At 47.3% G+C, this 16,764-nt stretch overlaps 25 non-coding genes across 25 annotated transcripts; all 25 read left to right on the top strand.

The window, feature by feature from the left end:
* The first annotated feature begins 117 nt into the window (after window positions 1–117).
* LOC130816241 (5S ribosomal RNA) lies at window positions 118–236 on the top strand. The gene has a single exon (XR_009042786.1). It is a non-coding gene; the product is annotated as a 5S ribosomal RNA (ribosomal RNA).
* Window positions 237–792: 556 nt separating this feature from the next.
* LOC130816239 (5S ribosomal RNA) lies at window positions 793–911 on the top strand. Its single transcript, XR_009042784.1, has one exon. It is a non-coding gene; the product is annotated as a 5S ribosomal RNA (ribosomal RNA).
* A 556-nt stretch (window positions 912–1,467) lies between these two features.
* Window positions 1,468–1,586, top strand: LOC130817201 (5S ribosomal RNA). Its single transcript, XR_009043716.1, has one exon. It is a non-coding gene; the product is annotated as a 5S ribosomal RNA (ribosomal RNA).
* A 554-nt stretch (window positions 1,587–2,140) lies between these two features.
* LOC130816238 (5S ribosomal RNA) lies at window positions 2,141–2,259 on the top strand. The gene has a single exon (XR_009042783.1). It is a non-coding gene; the product is annotated as a 5S ribosomal RNA (ribosomal RNA).
* A 554-nt stretch (window positions 2,260–2,813) lies between these two features.
* LOC130816804 (5S ribosomal RNA) lies at window positions 2,814–2,932 on the top strand. Its single transcript, XR_009043341.1, has one exon. It is a non-coding gene; the product is annotated as a 5S ribosomal RNA (ribosomal RNA).
* Window positions 2,933–3,488: 556 nt separating this feature from the next.
* LOC130816803 (5S ribosomal RNA) lies at window positions 3,489–3,607 on the top strand. The gene has a single exon (XR_009043340.1). It is a non-coding gene; the product is annotated as a 5S ribosomal RNA (ribosomal RNA).
* A 554-nt stretch (window positions 3,608–4,161) lies between these two features.
* LOC130816802 (5S ribosomal RNA) lies at window positions 4,162–4,280 on the top strand. Its single transcript, XR_009043339.1, has one exon. It is a non-coding gene; the product is annotated as a 5S ribosomal RNA (ribosomal RNA).
* Window positions 4,281–4,835: 555 nt separating this feature from the next.
* Window positions 4,836–4,954, top strand: LOC130816528 (5S ribosomal RNA). Its single transcript, XR_009043056.1, has one exon. It is a non-coding gene; the product is annotated as a 5S ribosomal RNA (ribosomal RNA).
* Window positions 4,955–5,510: 556 nt separating this feature from the next.
* LOC130816342 (5S ribosomal RNA) lies at window positions 5,511–5,629 on the top strand. Its single transcript, XR_009042882.1, has one exon. It is a non-coding gene; the product is annotated as a 5S ribosomal RNA (ribosomal RNA).
* A 555-nt stretch (window positions 5,630–6,184) lies between these two features.
* On the top strand, window positions 6,185–6,303 carry LOC130816801 (5S ribosomal RNA). Its single transcript, XR_009043338.1, has one exon. It is a non-coding gene; the product is annotated as a 5S ribosomal RNA (ribosomal RNA).
* A 555-nt stretch (window positions 6,304–6,858) lies between these two features.
* LOC130816237 (5S ribosomal RNA) lies at window positions 6,859–6,977 on the top strand. The gene has a single exon (XR_009042782.1). It is a non-coding gene; the product is annotated as a 5S ribosomal RNA (ribosomal RNA).
* A 554-nt stretch (window positions 6,978–7,531) lies between these two features.
* On the top strand, window positions 7,532–7,650 carry LOC130816236 (5S ribosomal RNA). Its single transcript, XR_009042781.1, has one exon. It is a non-coding gene; the product is annotated as a 5S ribosomal RNA (ribosomal RNA).
* A 554-nt stretch (window positions 7,651–8,204) lies between these two features.
* On the top strand, window positions 8,205–8,323 carry LOC130816235 (5S ribosomal RNA). Its single transcript, XR_009042780.1, has one exon. It is a non-coding gene; the product is annotated as a 5S ribosomal RNA (ribosomal RNA).
* A 556-nt stretch (window positions 8,324–8,879) lies between these two features.
* Window positions 8,880–8,998, top strand: LOC130816233 (5S ribosomal RNA). Its single transcript, XR_009042778.1, has one exon. It is a non-coding gene; the product is annotated as a 5S ribosomal RNA (ribosomal RNA).
* A 556-nt stretch (window positions 8,999–9,554) lies between these two features.
* On the top strand, window positions 9,555–9,673 carry LOC130816396 (5S ribosomal RNA). Its single transcript, XR_009042932.1, has one exon. It is a non-coding gene; the product is annotated as a 5S ribosomal RNA (ribosomal RNA).
* A 554-nt stretch (window positions 9,674–10,227) lies between these two features.
* LOC130816232 (5S ribosomal RNA) lies at window positions 10,228–10,346 on the top strand. The gene has a single exon (XR_009042777.1). It is a non-coding gene; the product is annotated as a 5S ribosomal RNA (ribosomal RNA).
* Window positions 10,347–10,901: 555 nt separating this feature from the next.
* Window positions 10,902–11,020, top strand: LOC130816800 (5S ribosomal RNA). The gene has a single exon (XR_009043337.1). It is a non-coding gene; the product is annotated as a 5S ribosomal RNA (ribosomal RNA).
* A 555-nt stretch (window positions 11,021–11,575) lies between these two features.
* LOC130816799 (5S ribosomal RNA) lies at window positions 11,576–11,694 on the top strand. Its single transcript, XR_009043336.1, has one exon. It is a non-coding gene; the product is annotated as a 5S ribosomal RNA (ribosomal RNA).
* Window positions 11,695–12,249: 555 nt separating this feature from the next.
* LOC130816231 (5S ribosomal RNA) lies at window positions 12,250–12,368 on the top strand. The gene has a single exon (XR_009042776.1). It is a non-coding gene; the product is annotated as a 5S ribosomal RNA (ribosomal RNA).
* A 556-nt stretch (window positions 12,369–12,924) lies between these two features.
* Window positions 12,925–13,043, top strand: LOC130816230 (5S ribosomal RNA). The gene has a single exon (XR_009042775.1). It is a non-coding gene; the product is annotated as a 5S ribosomal RNA (ribosomal RNA).
* Window positions 13,044–13,601: 558 nt separating this feature from the next.
* LOC130816798 (5S ribosomal RNA) lies at window positions 13,602–13,720 on the top strand. Its single transcript, XR_009043335.1, has one exon. It is a non-coding gene; the product is annotated as a 5S ribosomal RNA (ribosomal RNA).
* A 555-nt stretch (window positions 13,721–14,275) lies between these two features.
* LOC130816797 (5S ribosomal RNA) lies at window positions 14,276–14,394 on the top strand. The gene has a single exon (XR_009043334.1). It is a non-coding gene; the product is annotated as a 5S ribosomal RNA (ribosomal RNA).
* A 555-nt stretch (window positions 14,395–14,949) lies between these two features.
* On the top strand, window positions 14,950–15,068 carry LOC130816229 (5S ribosomal RNA). Its single transcript, XR_009042774.1, has one exon. It is a non-coding gene; the product is annotated as a 5S ribosomal RNA (ribosomal RNA).
* A 556-nt stretch (window positions 15,069–15,624) lies between these two features.
* Window positions 15,625–15,743, top strand: LOC130816227 (5S ribosomal RNA). Its single transcript, XR_009042772.1, has one exon. It is a non-coding gene; the product is annotated as a 5S ribosomal RNA (ribosomal RNA).
* Window positions 15,744–16,300: 557 nt separating this feature from the next.
* Window positions 16,301–16,419, top strand: LOC130816796 (5S ribosomal RNA). Its single transcript, XR_009043333.1, has one exon. It is a non-coding gene; the product is annotated as a 5S ribosomal RNA (ribosomal RNA).
* The last annotated feature ends 345 nt before the right edge of the window (window positions 16,420–16,764 follow it).

The following is a 16,764-nucleotide window of genomic DNA, read 5'->3' as shown; positions in this document are numbered from 1 at the left end:
TGGGAAGAAGAAGGCTCGAAAGAGGGGTCTCGGTTGTGAGTTTACGAGCTTTGGAATGCTCTGGGTTTTTTTTTGGTCGGCAATGCGCATGTATACAAATTGTTACGGTGAATGAACGGGTGCGATCATACCAGCACTAATGCACCGGATCCCATCAGAACTCCGCAGCTAAGCGTGCTTGGGCGAGAGTAGTACTAGGATGGGTGACCTCCTGGGAAGTCCTCGTGTTGCACCCCTTTTTCCCTTCTTTTTTTTTTTTTTTATCGTTTTCATTTGCGAATTCTTTCCGCTCCACTTGAGCAAAAGGAATTTCGGTGATTATAGTAATATACTCTTTGGAAGTAATTTTATTTATAAAAATATAACTCGCAACCGGGTCCCGACCTCGAATTTACGGGCACTCGAAGGTAAGGACCCGTTGACGCGGGTCGATGCGCATACGAACGAATTGTTCGAAAGAGGCGTGCATCGGTGCGTTCGTGTAAGCGGAAATTGCACCGGACCCGTCGGAACTCCCCGCGGAAGCGTGCCTGGCATGGATGGCCTCTTGAATTCCAAGTGTTGCGCGGATTTCATAAACATTTTGTCTTTTTTTTGTTGCGAGTTCACCTTGCTTTTACAGACGGCGGACTCTTTTGGGAATGGGACAATACCGGGAGGGTGAAAAACAGTATTTGGGAAGAAGAAGGCTCGAAAGAGGGGTCTCGGTTGCGAGTTTACGAGCTTTGGAATGCTCTGGGTTTTTTTTTGGTCGGCAATGCGCATGTATACAAATTGTTACGGTGAATGAACGGGTGCGATCATACCAGCACTAATGCACCGGATCCCATCAGAACTCCGCAGCTAAGCGTGCTTGGGCGAGAGTAGTACTAGGATGGGTGACCTCCTGGGAAGTCCTCGTGTTGCACCCCTTTTTCCCTTCTTTTTTTTTTTTTTTATCGTTTTCATTTGCGAATTCTTTCCGCTCCACTTGAGCAAAAGGAATTTCGGTGATTATAGTAATATACTCTTTGGAAGTAATTTTATTTATAAAAATATAACTCGCAACCGGGTCCCGACCTCGAATTTACGGGCACTCGAAGGTAAGGACCCGTTGACGCGGGTCGATGCGCATACGAACGAATTGTTCGAAAGAGGCGTGCATCGGTGCGTTCGTGTAAGCGGAAATTGCACCGGACCCGTCGGAACTCCCCGCGGAAGCGTGCCTGGCATGGATGGCCTCTTGAATTCCAAGTGTTGCGCGGATTTCATAAACATTTTGTCTTTTTTTTGTTGCGAGTTCACCTTGCTTTTACAGACGGCGGACTCTTTTGGGAATGGGACAATACCGGGAGGGTGAAAAACAGTATTTGGGAAGAAGAAGGCTCGAAAGAGGGGTCTCGGTTGCGAGTTTACGAGCTTTGGAATGCTCTGGGTTTTTTTTTGGTCGGCAATGCGCATGTATACAAATTGTTACGGAGAATGAACGGGTGCAATCATACCAGCACTAATGCACCGGATCCCATCAGAACTCCGCAGTTAAGCGTGCTTGGGCGAGAGTAGTACTAGGATGGGTGACCTCCTGGGAAGTCCTCGTGTTGCACCCCTTTTTCCCTTCTTTTTTTTTTTTTATCGTTTTCATTTGCGAATTCTTTCCGCTCCACTTGAGCAAAAGGAATTTCGGTGATTATAGTAATATACTCTTTGGAAGTAATTTTATTTATAAAAATATAACTCGCAACCGGGTCCCGACCTCGAATTTACGGGCACTCGAAGGTAAGGACCAGTTGACGCGGGTCGATGCGCATACGAACGAATTGTTCGAAAGAGGCGTGCATCGGTGCGTTCGTGTAAGCGGAAATTGCACCGGACCCGTCGGAACTCCCCGCGGAAGCGTGCCTGGCATGGATGGCCTCTTGAATTCCAAGTGTTGCGCGGATTTCATAAACATTTTGTCTTTTTTTTGTTGCGAGTTCACCTTGCTTTTACAGACGGCGGACTCTTTTGGGAATGGGACAATACCGGGAGGGTGAAAAACAGTATTTGGGAAGAAGAAGGCTCGAAAGAGGGGTCTCGGTTGCGAGTTTACGAGCTTTGGAATGCTCTGGGTTTTTTTTTGGTCGGCAATGCGCATGTATACAAATTGTTACGGTGAATGAATGGGTGCGATCATACCAGCACTAATGCACCGGATCCCATCAGAACTCCGCAGCTAAGCGTGCTTGGGCGAGAGTAGTACTAGGATGGGTGACCTCCTGGGAAGTCCTCGTGTTGCACCCCTTTTTCCCTTCTTTTTTTTTTTTTATCGTTTTCATTTGCGAATTCTTTCCGCTCCACTTGAGCAAAAGGAATTTCGGTGATTATAGTAATATACTCTTTGGAAGTAATTTTATTTATAAAAATATAACTCGCAACCGGGTCCCGACCTCGAATTTACGGGCACTCGAAGGTAAGGACCCGTTGACGCGGGTCGATGCGCATACGAACGAATTGTTCGAAAGAGGCGTGCATCGGTGCGTTCGTGTAAGCGGAAATTGCACCGGACCCGTCGGAACTCCCCGCGGAAGCGTGCCTGGCATGGATGGCCTCTTGAATTCCAAGTGTTGCGCGGATTTCATAAACATTTTGTCTTTTTTTTGTTGCGAGTTCACCTTGCTTTTACAGACGGCGGACTCTTTTGGGAATGGGACAATACCGGGAGGGTGAAAAACAGTATTTGGGAAGAAGAAGGCTCGAAAGAGGGGTCTCGGTTGTGAGTTTACGAGCTTTGGAATGCTCTGGGTTTTTTTTTGGTCGGCAATGCGCATGTATACAAATTGTTACGGTGAATGAACGGGTGCGATCATACCAGCACTAATGCACCGGATCCCATCAGAACTCCGCAGTTAAGCGTGCTTGGGCGAGAGTAGTACTAGGATGGGTGACCTCCTGGGAAGTCCTCGTGTTGCACCCCTTTTTCCCTTCTTTTTTTTTTTTTTTATCGTTTTTATTTGCGAATTCTTTCCGCTCCACTTGAGCAAAAGGAATTTCGGTGATTATAGTAATATACTCTTTGGAAGTAATTTTATTTATAAAAATATAACTCGCAACCGGGTCCCGACCTCGAATTTACGGGCACTCGAAGGTAAGGACCCGTTGACGCAGGTCGATGCGCATACGAACGAATTGTTCGAAAGAGGCGTGCATCGGTGCGTTCGTGTAAGCGGAAATTGCACCGGACCCGTCGGAACTCCCCGCGGAAGCGTGCCTGGCATGGATGGCCTCTTGATTTCCAAGTGTTGCGCGGATTTCATAAACATTTTGTCTTTTTTTTGTTGCGAGTTCACCTTGCTTTTACAGACGGCAGACTCTTTTGGGAATGGGACAATACCGGGAGGGTGAAAAACAGTATTTGGGAAGAAGAAGGCTCGAAAGAGGGGTCTCGGTTGCGAGTTTACGAGCTTTGGATTGCTCTGGGTTTTTTTTTGGTCGGCAATGCGCATGTATACAAATTGTTACGGTGAATGAACGGGTGCGATCATACCAGCACTAATGCACCGGATCCCATCAGAACTCCGCAGTTAAGCGTGCTTGGGCGAGAGTAGTACTAGGATGGGTGACCTCCTGGGAAGTCCTCGTGTTGCACCCCTTTTTCCCTTCTTTTTTTTTTTTTATCGTTTTCATTTGCGAATTCTTTCCGCTCCACTTGAGCAAAAGGAATTTCGGTGATTATAGTAATATACTCTTTGGAAGTAATTTTATTTATAAAAATATAACTCGCAACCGGGTCCCGACCTCGAATTTACGGGCACTCGAAGGTAAGGACCCGTTGACGCGGGTCGATGCGCATACGAACGAATTGTTCGAAAGAGGCGTGCATCGGTGCGTTCGTGTAAGCGGAAATTGCACCGGACCCGTCGGAACTCCCCGCGGAAGCGTGCCTGGCATGGATGGCCTCTTGAATTCCAAGTGTTGCGCGGATTTCATAAACATTTTGTCTTTTTTTTGTTGCGAGTTCACCTTGCTTTTACAGACGGCGGACTCTTTTGGGAATGGGACAATACCGGGAGGGTGAAAAACAGTATTTGGGAAGAAGAAGGCTCGAAAGAGGGGTCTCGGTTGCGAGTTTACGAGCTTTGGAATGCTCTGGGTTTTTTTTTGGTCGGCAATGCGCATGTATACAAATTGTTACGGTGAATGAACGGGTGCGATCATACCAGCACTAATGCACCGGATCCCATCAGAACTCCGCAGTTAAGCGTGCTTGGGCGAGAGTAGTACTAGGATGGGTGACCTCCTGGGAAGTCCTCGTGTTGCACCCCTTTTTCCCTTCTTTTTTTTTTTTTTATCGTTTTCATTTGCGAATTCTTTCCGCTCCACTTGAGCAAAAGGAATTTCGGTGATTATAGTAATATACTCTTTGGAAGTAATTTTATTTATAAAAATATAACTCGCAACCGGGTCCCGACCTCGAATTTACGGGCACTCGAAGGTAAGGACCCGTTGACGCGGGTCGATGCGCATACGAACGAATTGTTCGAAAGAGGCGTGCATCGGTGCGTTCGTGTAAGCGGAAATTGCACCGGACCCGTCGGAACTCCCCGCGGAAGCGTGCCTGGCATGGATGGCCTCTTGAATTCCAAGTGTTGCGCGGATTTCATAAACATTTTGTCTTTTTTTTGTTGCGAGTTCACCTTGCTTTTACAGACGGCGGACTCTTTTGGGAATGGGACAATACCGGGAGGGTGAAAAACAGTATTTGGGAAGAAGAAGGCTCGAAAGAGGGGTCTCGGTTGCGAGTTTACGAGCTTTGGAATGCTCTGGGTTTTTTTTTGGTCGGCAATGCGCATGTATACAAATTGTTACGGTGAATGAACGGGTGCGATCATACCAGCACTAATGCACCGGATCCCATCAGAACTCCGCAGCTAAGCATGCTTGGGCGAGAGTAGTACTAGGATGGGTGACCTCCTGGGAAGTCCTCGTGTTGCACCCCTTTTTCCCTTCTTTTTTTTTTTTTTTATCGTTTTCATTTGCGAATTCTTTCCGCTCCACTTGAGCAAAAGGAATTTCGGTGATTATAGTAATATACTCTTTGGAAGTAATTTTATTTATAAAAATATAACTCGCAACCGGGTCCCGACCTCGAATTTACGGGCACTCGAAGGTAAGGACCCGTTGACGCGGGTCGATGCGCATACGAACGAATTGTTCGAAAGAGGCGTGCATCGGTGCGTTCGTGTAAGCGGAAATTGCACCGGACCCGTCGGAACTCCCCGCGGAAGCGTGCCTGGCATGGATGGCCTCTTGAATTCCAAGTGTTGCGCGGATTTCATAAACATTTTGTCTTTTTTTTGTTGCGAGTTCACCTTGCTTTTACAGACGGCGGACTCTTTTGGGAATGGGACAATACCGGGAGGGTGAAAAACAGTATTTGGGAAGAAGAAGGCTCGAAAGAGGGGTCTCGGTTGCGAGTTTACGAGCTTTGGAATGCTCTGGGTTTTTTTTTGGTCGGCAATGCGCATGTATACAAATTGTTACGGTGAATGAACGGGTGCGATCATACCAGCACTAATGCGCCGGATCCCATCAGAACTCCGCAGTTAAGCGTGCTTGGGCGAGAGTAGTACTAGGATGGGTGACCTCCTGGGAAGTCCTCGTGTTGCACCCCTTTTTCCCTTCTTTTTTTTTTTTTTATCGTTTTCATTTGCGAATTCTTTCCGCTCCACTTGAGCAAAAGGAATTTCGGTGATTATAGTAATATACTCTTTGGAAGTAATTTTATTTATAAAAATATAACTCGCAACCGGGTCCCGACCTCGAATTTACGGGCACTCGAAGGTAAGGACCCGTTGACGCGGGTCGATGCGCATACGAACGAATTGTTCGAAAGAGGCGTGCATCGGTGCGTTCGTGTAAGCGGAAATTGCACCGGACCCGTCGGAACTCCCCGCGGAAGCGTGCCTGGCATGGATGGCCTCTTGAATTCCAAGTGTTGCGCGGATTTCATAAACATTTTGTCTTTTTTTTGTTGCGAGTTCACCTTGCTTTTACAGACGGCGGACTCTTTTGGGAATGGGACAATACCGGGAGGGTGAAAAACAGTATTTGGGAAGAAGAAGGCTCGAAAGAGGGGTCTCGGTTGCGAGTTTACGAGCTTTGGAATGCTCTGGGTTTTTTTTTGGTCGGCAATGCGCATGTATACAAATTGTTACGGTGAATGAACGGGTGCGATCATACCAGCACTAATGCACCGGATCCCATCAGAACTCCGCAGTTAAGCGTGCTTGGGCGAGAGTAGTACTAGGATGGGTGACCTCCTGGGAAGTCCTCGTGTTGCACCCCTTTTTCCCTTCTTTTTTTTTTTTTTATCGTTTTCATTTGCGAATTCTTTCCGCTCCACTTGAGCAAAAGGAATTTCGGTGATTATAGTAATATACTCTTTGGAAGTAATTTTATTTATAAAAATATAACTCGCAACCGGGTCCCGACCTCGAATTTACGGGCACTCGAAGGTAAGGACCAGTTGACGCGGGTCGATGCGCATACGAACGAATTGTTCGAAAGAGGCGTGCATCGGTGCGTTCGTGTAAGCGGAAATTGCACCGGACCCGTCGGAACTCCCCGCGGAAGCGTGCCTGGCATGGATGGCCTCTTGAATTCCAAGTGTTGCGCGGATTTCATAAACATTTTGTCTTTTTTTTGTTGCGAGTTCACCTTGCTTTTACAGACGGCGGACTCTTTTGGGAATGGGACAATACCGGGAGGGTGAAAAACAGTATTTGGGAAGAAGAAGGCTCGAAAGAGGGGTCTCGGTTGCGAGTTTACGAGCTTTGGAATGCTCTGGGTTTTTTTTTGGTCGGCAATGCGCATGTATACAAATTGTTACGGTGAATGAACGGGTGCGATCATACCAGCACTAATGCACCGGATCCCATCAGAACTCCGCAGCTAAGCGTGCTTGGGCGAGAGTAGTACTAGGATGGGTGACCTCCTGGGAAGTCCTCGTGTTGCACCCCTTTTTCCCTTCTTTTTTTTTTTTTATCGTTTTCATTTGCGAATTCTTTCCGCTCCACTTGAGCAAAAGGAATTTCGGTGATTATAGTAATATACTCTTTGGAAGTAATTTTATTTATAAAAATATAACTCGCAACCGGGTCCCGACCTCGAATTTACGGGCACTCGAAGGTAAGGACCAGTTGACGCGGGTCGATGCGCATACGAACGAATTGTTCGAAAGAGGCGTGCATCGGTGCGTTCGTGTAAGCGGAAATTGCACCGGACCCGTCGGAACTCCCCGCGGAAGCGTGCCTGGCATGGATGGCCTCTTGAATTCCAAGTGTTGCGCGGATTTCATAAACATTTTGTCTTTTTTTTGTTGCGAGTTCACCTTGCTTTTACAGACGGCGGACTCTTTTGGGAATGGGACAATACCGGGAGGGTGAAAAACAGTATTTGGGAAGAAGAAGGCTCGAAAGAGGGGTCTCGGTTGCGAGTTTACGAGCTTTGGAATGCTCTGGGTTTTTTTTTGGTCGGCAATGCGCATGTATACAAATTGTTACGGTGAATGAACGGGTGCGATCATACCAGCACTAATGCACCGGATCCCATCAGAACTCCGCAGCTAAGCGTGCTTGGGCGAGAGTAGTACTAGGATGGGTGACCTCCTGGGAAGTCCTCGTGTTGCACCCCTTTTTCCCTTCTTTTTTTTTTTTTATCGTTTTCATTTGCGAATTCTTTCCGCTCCACTTGAGCAAAAGGAATTTCGGTGATTATAGTAATATACTCTTTGGAAGTAATTTTATTTATAAAAATATAACTCGCAACCGGGTCCCGACCTCGAATTTACGGGCACTCGAAGGTAAGGACCAGTTGACGCGGGTCGATGCGCATACGAACGAATTGTTCGAAAGAGGCGTGCATCGGTGCGTTCGTGTAAGCGGAAATTGCACCGGACCCGTCGGAACTCCCCGCGGAAGCGTGCCTGGCATGGATGGCCTCTTGAATTCCAAGTGTTGCGCGGATTTCATAAACATTTTGTCTTTTTTTTGTTGCGAGTTCACCTTGCTTTTACAGACGGCGGACTCTTTTGGGAATGGGACAATACCGGGAGGGTGAAAAACAGTATTTGGGAAGAAGAAGGCTCGAAAGAGGGGTCTCGGTTGCGAGTTTACGAGCTTTGGAATGCTCTGGGTTTTTTTTTGGTCGGCAATGCGCATGTATACAAATTGTTACGGTGAATGAACGGGTGCGATCATACCAGCACTAATGCACCGGATCCCATCAGAACTCCGCAGCTAAGCGTGCTTGGGCGAGAGTAGTACTAGGATGGGTGACCTCCTGGGAAGTCCTCGTGTTGCACCCCTTTTTCCCTTCTTTTTTTTTTTTTTTATCGTTTTCATTTGCGAATTCTTTCCGCTCCACTTGAGCAAAAGGAATTTCGGTGATTATAGTAATATACTCTTTGGAAGTAATTTTATTTATAAAAATATAACTCGCAACCGGGTCCCGACCTCGAATTTACGGGCACTCGAAGGTAAGGACCCGTTGACGCAGGTCGATGCGCATACGAACGAATTGTTCGAAAGAGGCGTGCATCGGTGCGTTCGTGTAAGCGGAAATTGCACCGGACCCGTCGGAACTCCCCGCGGAAGCGTGCCTGGCATGGATGGCCTCTTGAATTCCAAGTGTTGCGCGGATTTCATAAACATTTTGTCTTTTTTTTGTTGCGAGTTCACCTTGCTTTTACAGACGGCGGACTCTTTTGGGAATGGGACAATACCGGGAGGGTGAAAAACAGTATTTGGGAAGAAGAAGGCTCGAAAGAGGGGTCTCGGTTGCGAGTTTACGAGCTTTGGAATGCTCTGGGTTTTTTTTTGGTCGGCAATGCGCATGTATACAAATTGTTACGGTGAATGAACGGGTGCGATCATACCAGCACTAATGCACCGGATCCCATCAGAACTCCGCAGCTAAGCGTGCTTGGGCGAGAGTAGTACTAGGATGGGTGACCTCCTGGGAAGTCCTCGTGTTGCACCCCTTTTTCCCTTCTTTTTTTTTTTTTTTATCGTTTTCATTTGCGAATTCTTTCCGCTCCACTTGAGCAAAAGGAATTTCGGTGATTATAGTAATATACTCTTTGGAAGTAATTTTATTTATAAAAATATAACTCGCAACCGGGTCCCGACCTCGAATTTACGGGCACTCGAAGGTAAGGACCCGTTGACGCGGGTCGATGCGCATACGAACGAATTGTTCGAAAGAGGCGTGCATCGGTGCGTTCGTGTAAGCGGAAATTGCACCGGACCCGTCGGAACTCCCCGCGGAAGCGTGCCTGGCATGGATGGCCTCTTGAATTCCAAGTGTTGCGCGGATTTCATAAACATTTTGTCTTTTTTTTGTTGCGAGTTCACCTTGCTTTTACAGACGGCGGACTCTTTTGGGAATGGGACAATACCGGGAGGGTGAAAAACAGTATTTGGGAAGAAGAAGGCTCGAAAGAGGGGTCTCGGTTGCGAGTTTACGAGCTTTGGAATACTCTGGGTTTTTTTTTGGTCGGCAATGCGCATGTATACAAATTGTTACGGTGAATGAACGGGTGCGATCATACCAGCACTAATGCACTGGATCCCATCAGAACTCCGCAGCTAAGCGTGCTTGGGCGAGAGTAGTACTAGGATGGGTGACCTCCTGGGAAGTCCTCGTGTTGCACCCCTTTTTCCCTTCTTTTTTTTTTTTTATCGTTTTCATTTGCGAATTCTTTCCGCTCCACTTGAGCAAAAGGAATTTCGGTGATTATAGTAATATACTCTTTGGAAGTAATTTTATTTATAAAAATATAACTCGCAACCGGGTCCCGACCTCGAATTTACGGGCACTCGAAGGTAAGGACCAGTTGACGCGGGTCGATGCGCATACGAACGAATTGTTCGAAAGAGGCGTGCATCGGTGCGTTCGTGTAAGCGGAAATTGCACCGGACCCGTCGGAACTCCCCGCGGAAGCGTGCCTGGCATGGATGGCCTCTTGAATTCCAAGTGTTGCGCGGATTTCATAAACATTTTGTCTTTTTTTTGTTGCGAGTTCACCTTGCTTTTACAGACGGCGGACTCTTTTGGGAATGGGACAATACCGGGAGGGTGAAAAACAGTATTTGGGAAGAAGAAGGCTCGAAAGAGGGGTCTCGGTTGCGAGTTTACGAGCTTTGGAATGCTCTGGGTTTTTTTTTGGTCGGCAATGCGCATGTATACAAATTGTTACGGTGAATGAACGGGTGCGATCATACCAGCACTAATGCACCGGATCCCATCAGAACTCCGCAGCTAAGCGTGCTTGGGCGAGAGTAGTACTAGGATGGGTGACCTCCTGGGAAGTCCTCGTGTTGCACCCCTTTTTCCCTTCTTTTTTTTTTTTTTATCGTTTTCATTTGCGAATTCTTTCCGCTCCACTTGAGCAAAAGGAATTTCGGTGATTATAGTAATATACTCTTTGGAAGTAATTTTATTTATAAAAATATAACTCGCAACCGGGTCCCGACCTCGAATTTACGGGCACTCGAAGGTAAGGACCCGTTGACGCGGGTCGATGCGCATACGAACGAATTGTTCGAAAGAGGCGTGCATCGGTGCGTTCGTGTAAGCGGAAATTGCACCGGACCCGTCGGAACTCCCCGCGGAAGCGTGCCTGGCATGGATGGCCTCTTGAATTCCAAGTGTTGCGCGGATTTCATAAACATTTTGTCTTTTTTTTGTTGCGAGTTCACCTTGCTTTTACAGACGGCGGACTCTTTTGGGAATGGGACAATACCGGGAGGGTGAAAAACAGTATTTGGGAAGAAGAAGGCTCGAAAGAGGGGTCTCGGTTGCGAGTTTACGAGCTTTGGAATGCTCTGGGTTTTTTTTTGGTCGGCAATGCGCATGTATACAAATTGTTACGGTGAATGAACGGGTGCGATCATACCAGCACTAATGCACCGGATCCCATCAGAACTCCGCAGTTAAGCGTGCTTGGGCGAGAGTAGTACTAGGATGGGTGACCTCCTGGGAAGTCCTCGTGTTGCACCCCTTTTTCCCTTCTTTTTTTTTTTTTTATCGTTTTCATTTGCGAATTCTTTCCGCTCCACTTGAGCAAAAGGAATTTCGGTGATTATAGTAATATACTCTTTGGAAGTAATTTTATTTATAAAAATATAACTCGCAACCGGGTCCCGACCTCGAATTTACGGGCACTCGAAGGTAAGGACCCGTTGACGCGGGTCGATGCGCATACGAACGAATTGTTCGAAAGAGGCGTGCATCGGTGCGTTCGTGTAAGCGGAAATTGCACCGGACCCGTCGGAACTCCCCGCGGAAGCGTGCCTGGCATGGATGGCCTCTTGAATTCCAAGTGTTGCGCGGATTTCATAAACATTTTGTCTTTTTTTTGTTGCGAGTTCACCTTGCTTTTACAGACGGCGGACTCTTTTGGGAATGGGACAATACCGGGAGGGTGAAAAACAGTATTTGGGAAGAAGAAGGCTCGAAAGAGGGGTCTCGGTTGCGAGTTTACGAGCTTTGGAATGCTCTGGGTTTTTTTTTGGTCGGCAATGCGCATGTATACAAATTGTTACGGTGAATGAACGGGTGCGATCATACCAGCACTAATGCACCGGATCCCATCAGAACTCCGCAGTTAAGCGTGCTTGGGCGAGAGTAGTACTAGGATGGGTGACCTCCTGGGAAGTCCTCGTGTTGCACCCCTTTTTCCCTTCTTTTTTTTTTTTTTATCGTTTTCATTTGCGAATTCTTTCCGCTCCACTTGAGCAAAAGGAATTTCGGTGATTATAGTAATATACTCTTTGGAAGTAATTTTATTTATAAAAATATAACTCGCAACCGGGTCCCGACCTCGAATTTACGGGCACTCGAAGGTAAGGACCCGTTGACGCGGGTCGATGCGCATACGAACGAATTGTTCGAAAGAGGCGTGCATCGGTGCGTTCGTGTAAGCGGAAATTGCACCGGACCCGTCGGAACTCCCCGCGGAAGCGTGCCTTGCATGGATGGCCTCTTGAATTCCAAGTGTTGCGCGGATTTCATAAACATTTTGTCTTTTTTTTGTTGCGAGTTCACCTTGCTTTTACAGACGGCGGACTCTTTTGGGAATGGGACAATACCGGGAGGGTGAAAAACAGTATTTGGGAAGAAGAAGGCTCGAAAGAGGGGTCTCGGTTGCGAGTTTACGAGCTTTGGAATGCTCTGGGTTTTTTTTTGGTCGGCAATGCGCATGTATACAAATTGTTACGGTGAATGAACGGGTGCGATCATACCAGCACTAATGCACCGGATCCCATCAGAACTCCGCAGCTAAGCGTGCTTGGGCGAGAGTAGTACTAGGATGGGTGACCTCCTGGGAAGTCCTCGTGTTGCACCCCTTTTTCCCTTCTTTTTTTTTTTTTTTATCGTTTTCATTTGCGAATTCTTTCCGCTCCACTTGAGCAAAAGGAATTTCGGTGATTATAGTAATATACTCTTTGGAAGTAATTTTATTTATAAAAATATAACTCGCAACCGGGTCCCGACCTCGAATTTACGGGCACTCGAAGGTAAGGACCCGTTGACGCGGGTCGATGCGCATACGAACGAATTGTTCGAAAGAGGCGTGCATCGGTGCGTTCGTGTAAGCGGAAATTGCACCGGACCCGTCGGAACTCCCCGCGGAAGCGTGCCTGGCATGGATGGCCTCTTGAATTCCAAGTGTTGCGCGGATTTCATAAACATTTTGTCTTTTTTTTGTTGCGAGTTCACCTTGCTTTTACAGACGGCGGACTCTTTTGGGAATGGGACAATACCGGGAGGGTGAAAAACAGTATTTGGGAAGAAGAAGGCTCGAAAGAGGGGTCTCGGTTGCGAGTTTACGAGCTTTGGAATGCTCTGGGTTTTTTTTTGGTCGGCAATGCGCATGTATACAAATTGTTACGGTGAATGAACGGGTGCGATCATACCAGCACTAATGCACCGGATCCCATCAGAACTCCGCAGCTAAGCGTGCTTGGGCGAGAGTAGTACTAGGATGGGTGACCTCCTGGGAAGTCCTCGTGTTGCACCCCTTTTTCCCTTCTTTTTTTTTTTTTTTTATCGTTTTCATTTGCGAATTCTTTCCGCTCCACTTGAGCAAAAGGAATTTCGGTGATTATAGTAATATACTCTTTGGAAGTAATTTTATTTATAAAAATATAACTCGCAACCGGGTCCCGACCTCGAATTTACGGGCACTCGAAGGTAAGGACCCGTTGACGCGGGTCGATGCGCATACGAACGAATTGTTCGAAAGAGGCGTGCATCGGTGCGTTCGTGTAAGCGGAAATTGCACCGGACCCGTCGGAACTCCCCGCGGAAGCGTGCCTGGCATGGATGGCCTCTTGAATTCCAAGTGTTGCGCGGATTTCATAAACATTTTGTCTTTTTTTTGTTGCGAGTTCACCTTGCTTTTACAGACGGCGGACTCTTTTGGGAATGGGACAATACCGGGAGGGTGAAAAACAGTATTTGGGAAGAAGAAGGCTCGAAAGAGGGGTCTCGGTTGCGAGTTTACGAGCTTTGGAATGCTCTGGGTTTTTTTTTTGGTCGGCAATGCGCATGTATACAAATTGTTACGGTGAATGAACGGGTGCGATCATACCAGCACTAATGCACCGGATCCCATCAGAACTCCGCAGTTAAGCGTGCTTGGGCGAGAGTAGTACTAGGATGGGTGACCTCCTGGGAAGTCCTCGTGTTGCACCCCTTTTTCCCTTCTTTTTTTTTTTTTTATCGTTTTCATTTGCGAATTCTTTCCGCTCCACTTGAGCAAAAGGCATTTCGGTGATTATAGTAATATACTCTTTGGAAGTAATTTTATTTATAAAAATATAACTCGCAACCGGGTCCCGACCTCGAATTTACGGGCACTCGAAGGTAAGGACCCGTTGACGCGGGTCGATGCGCATACGAACGAATTGTTCGAAAGAGGCGTGCATCGGTGCGTTCGTGTAAGCGGAAATTGCACCGGACCCGTCGGAACTCCCCGCGGAAGCGTGCCTGGCATGGATGGCCTCTTGATTTCCAAGTGTTGCGCGGATTTCATAAACATTTTGTCTTTTTTTTGTTGCGAGTTCACCTTGCTTTTACAGACGGCGGACTCTTTTGGGAATGGGACAATACCGGGAGGGTGAAAAACAGTATTTGGGAAGAAGAAGGCTCGAAAGAGGGGTCTCGGTTGCGAGTTTACGAGCTTTGGAATGCTCTGGGTTTTTTTTTGGTCGGCAATGCGCATGTATACAAATTGTTACGGTGAATGAACGGGTGCGATCATACCAGCACTAATGCACCGGATCCCATCAGAACTCCGCAGTTAAGCGTGCTTGGGCGAGAGTAGTACTAGGATGGGTGACCTCCTGGGAAGTCCTCGTGTTGCACCCCTTTTTCCCTTCTTTTTTTTTTTTTTATCGTTTTCATTTGCGAATTCTTTCCGCTCCACTTGAGCAAAAGGAATTTCGGTGATTATAGTAATATACTCTTTGGAAGTAATTTTATTTATAAAAATATAACTCGCAACCGGGTCCCGACCTCGAATTTACGGGCACTCGAAGGTAAGGACCCGTTGACGCGGGTCGATGCGCATACGAACGAATTGTTCGAAAGAGGCGTGCATCGGTGCGTTCGTGTAAGCGGAAATTGCACCGGACCCGTCGGAACTCCCCGCGGAAGCGTGCCTTGCATGGATGGCCTCTTGAATTCCAAGTGTTGCGCGGATTTCATAAACATTTTGTCTTTTTTTTGTTGCGAGTTCACCTTGCTTTTACAGACGGCGGACTCTTTTGGGAATGGGACAATACCGGGAGGGTGAAAAACAGTATTTGGGAAGAAGAAGGCTCGAAAGAGGGGTCTCGGTTGCGAGTTTACGAGCTTTGGAATGCTCTGGGTTTTTTTTTGGTCGGCAATGCGCATGTATACAAATTGTTACGGTGAATGAACGGGTGCGATCATACCAGCACTAATGCACCGGATCCCATCAGAACTCCGCAGCTAAGCGTGCTTGGGCGAGAGTAGTACTAGGATGGGTGACCTCCTGGGAAGTCCTCGTGTTGCACCCCTTTTTCCCTTCTTTTTTTTTTTTTTTATCGTTTTCATTTGCGAATTCTTTCCGCTCCACTTGAGCAAAAGGAATTTCGGTGATTATAGTAATATACTCTTTGGAAGTAATTTTATTTATAAAAATATAACTCGCAACCGGGTCCCGACCTCGAATTTACGGGCACTCGAAGGTAAGGACCCGTTGACGCGGGTCGATGCGCATACGAACGAATTGTTCGAAAGAGGCGTGCATCGGTGCGTTCGTGTAAGCGGAAATTGCACCGGACCCGTCGGAACTCCCCGCGGAAGCGTGCCTGGCATGGATGGCCTCTTGAATTCCAAGTGTTGCGCGGATTTCATAAACATTTTGTCTTTTTTTTGTTGCGAGTTCACCTTGCTTTTACAGACGGCGGACTCTTTTGGGAATGGGACAATACCGGGAGGGTGAAAAACAGTATTTGGGAAGAAGAAGGCTCGAAAGAGGGGTCTCGGTTGCGAGTTTACGAGCTTTGGAATGCTCTGGGTTTTTTTTTGGTCGGCAATGCGCATGTATACAAATTGTTACGGTGAATGAACGGGTGCGATCATACCAGCACTAATGCACCGGATCCCATCAGAACTCCGCAGCTAAGCGTGCTTGGGCGAGAGTAGTACTAGGATGGGTGACCTCCTGGGAAGTCCTCGTGTTGCACCCCTTTTTCCCTTCTTTTTTTTTTTTTTTATCGTTTTCATTTGCGAATTCTTTCCGCTCCACTTGAGCAAAAGGAATTTCGGTGATTATAGTAATATACTCTTTGGAAGTAATTTTATTTATAAAAATATAACTCGCAACCGGGTCCCGACCTCGAATTTACGGGCACTCGAAGGTAAGGACCCGTTGACGCGGGTCGATGCGCATACGAACGAATTGTTCGAAAGAGGCGTGCATCGGTGCGTTCGTGTAAGCGGAAATTGCACCGGACCCGTCGGAACTCCCCGCGGAAGCGTGCCTGGCATGGATGGCCTCTTGAATTCCAAGTGTTGCGCGGATTTCATAAACATTTTGTCTTTTTTTTGTTGCGAGTTCACCTTGCTTTTACAGACGGCGGACTCTTTTGGGAATGGGACAATACCGGGAGGGTGAAAAACAGTATTTGGGAAGAAGAAGGCTCGAAAGAGGGGTCTCGGTTGCGAGTTTACGAGCTTTGGAATGCTCTGGGTTTTTTTTTTGGTCGGCAATGCGCATGTATACAAATTGTTACGGTGAATGAACGGGTGCGATCATACCAGCACTAATGCACCGGATCCCATCAGAACTCCGCAGTTAAGCGTGCTTGGGCGAGAGTAGTACTAGGATGGGTGACCTCCTGGGAAGTCCTCGTGTTGCACCCCTTTTTCCCTTCTTTTTTTTTTTTTTATCGTTTTCATTTGCGAATTCTTTCCGCTCCACTTGAGCAAAAGGCATTTCGGTGATTATAGTAATATACTCTTTGGAAGTAATTTTATTTATAAAAATATAACTCGCAACCGGGTCCCGACCTCGAATTTACGGGCACTCGAAGGTAAGGACCCGTTGACGCGGGTCGATGCGCATACGAACGAATTGTTCGAAAGAGGCGTGCATCGGTGCGTTCGTGTAAGCGGAAATTGCACCGGACCCGTCGGAACTCCCCGCGGAAGCGTGCCTGGCATGGATGGCCTCTTGATTTCCAAGTGTTGCGCGGATTTCATAAACAT

This window comes from Amaranthus tricolor, chromosome 6, assembly GCF_026212465.1.
Source record: "Amaranthus tricolor cultivar Red isolate AtriRed21 chromosome 6, ASM2621246v1, whole genome shotgun sequence".
In the NCBI taxonomy this organism is placed as follows: Eukaryota; Viridiplantae; Streptophyta; class Magnoliopsida; order Caryophyllales; family Amaranthaceae; genus Amaranthus; species Amaranthus tricolor.
Note: the sequence above shows the minus strand (reverse complement) of the source record. Positions and strands in the feature narration are given on the sequence as shown.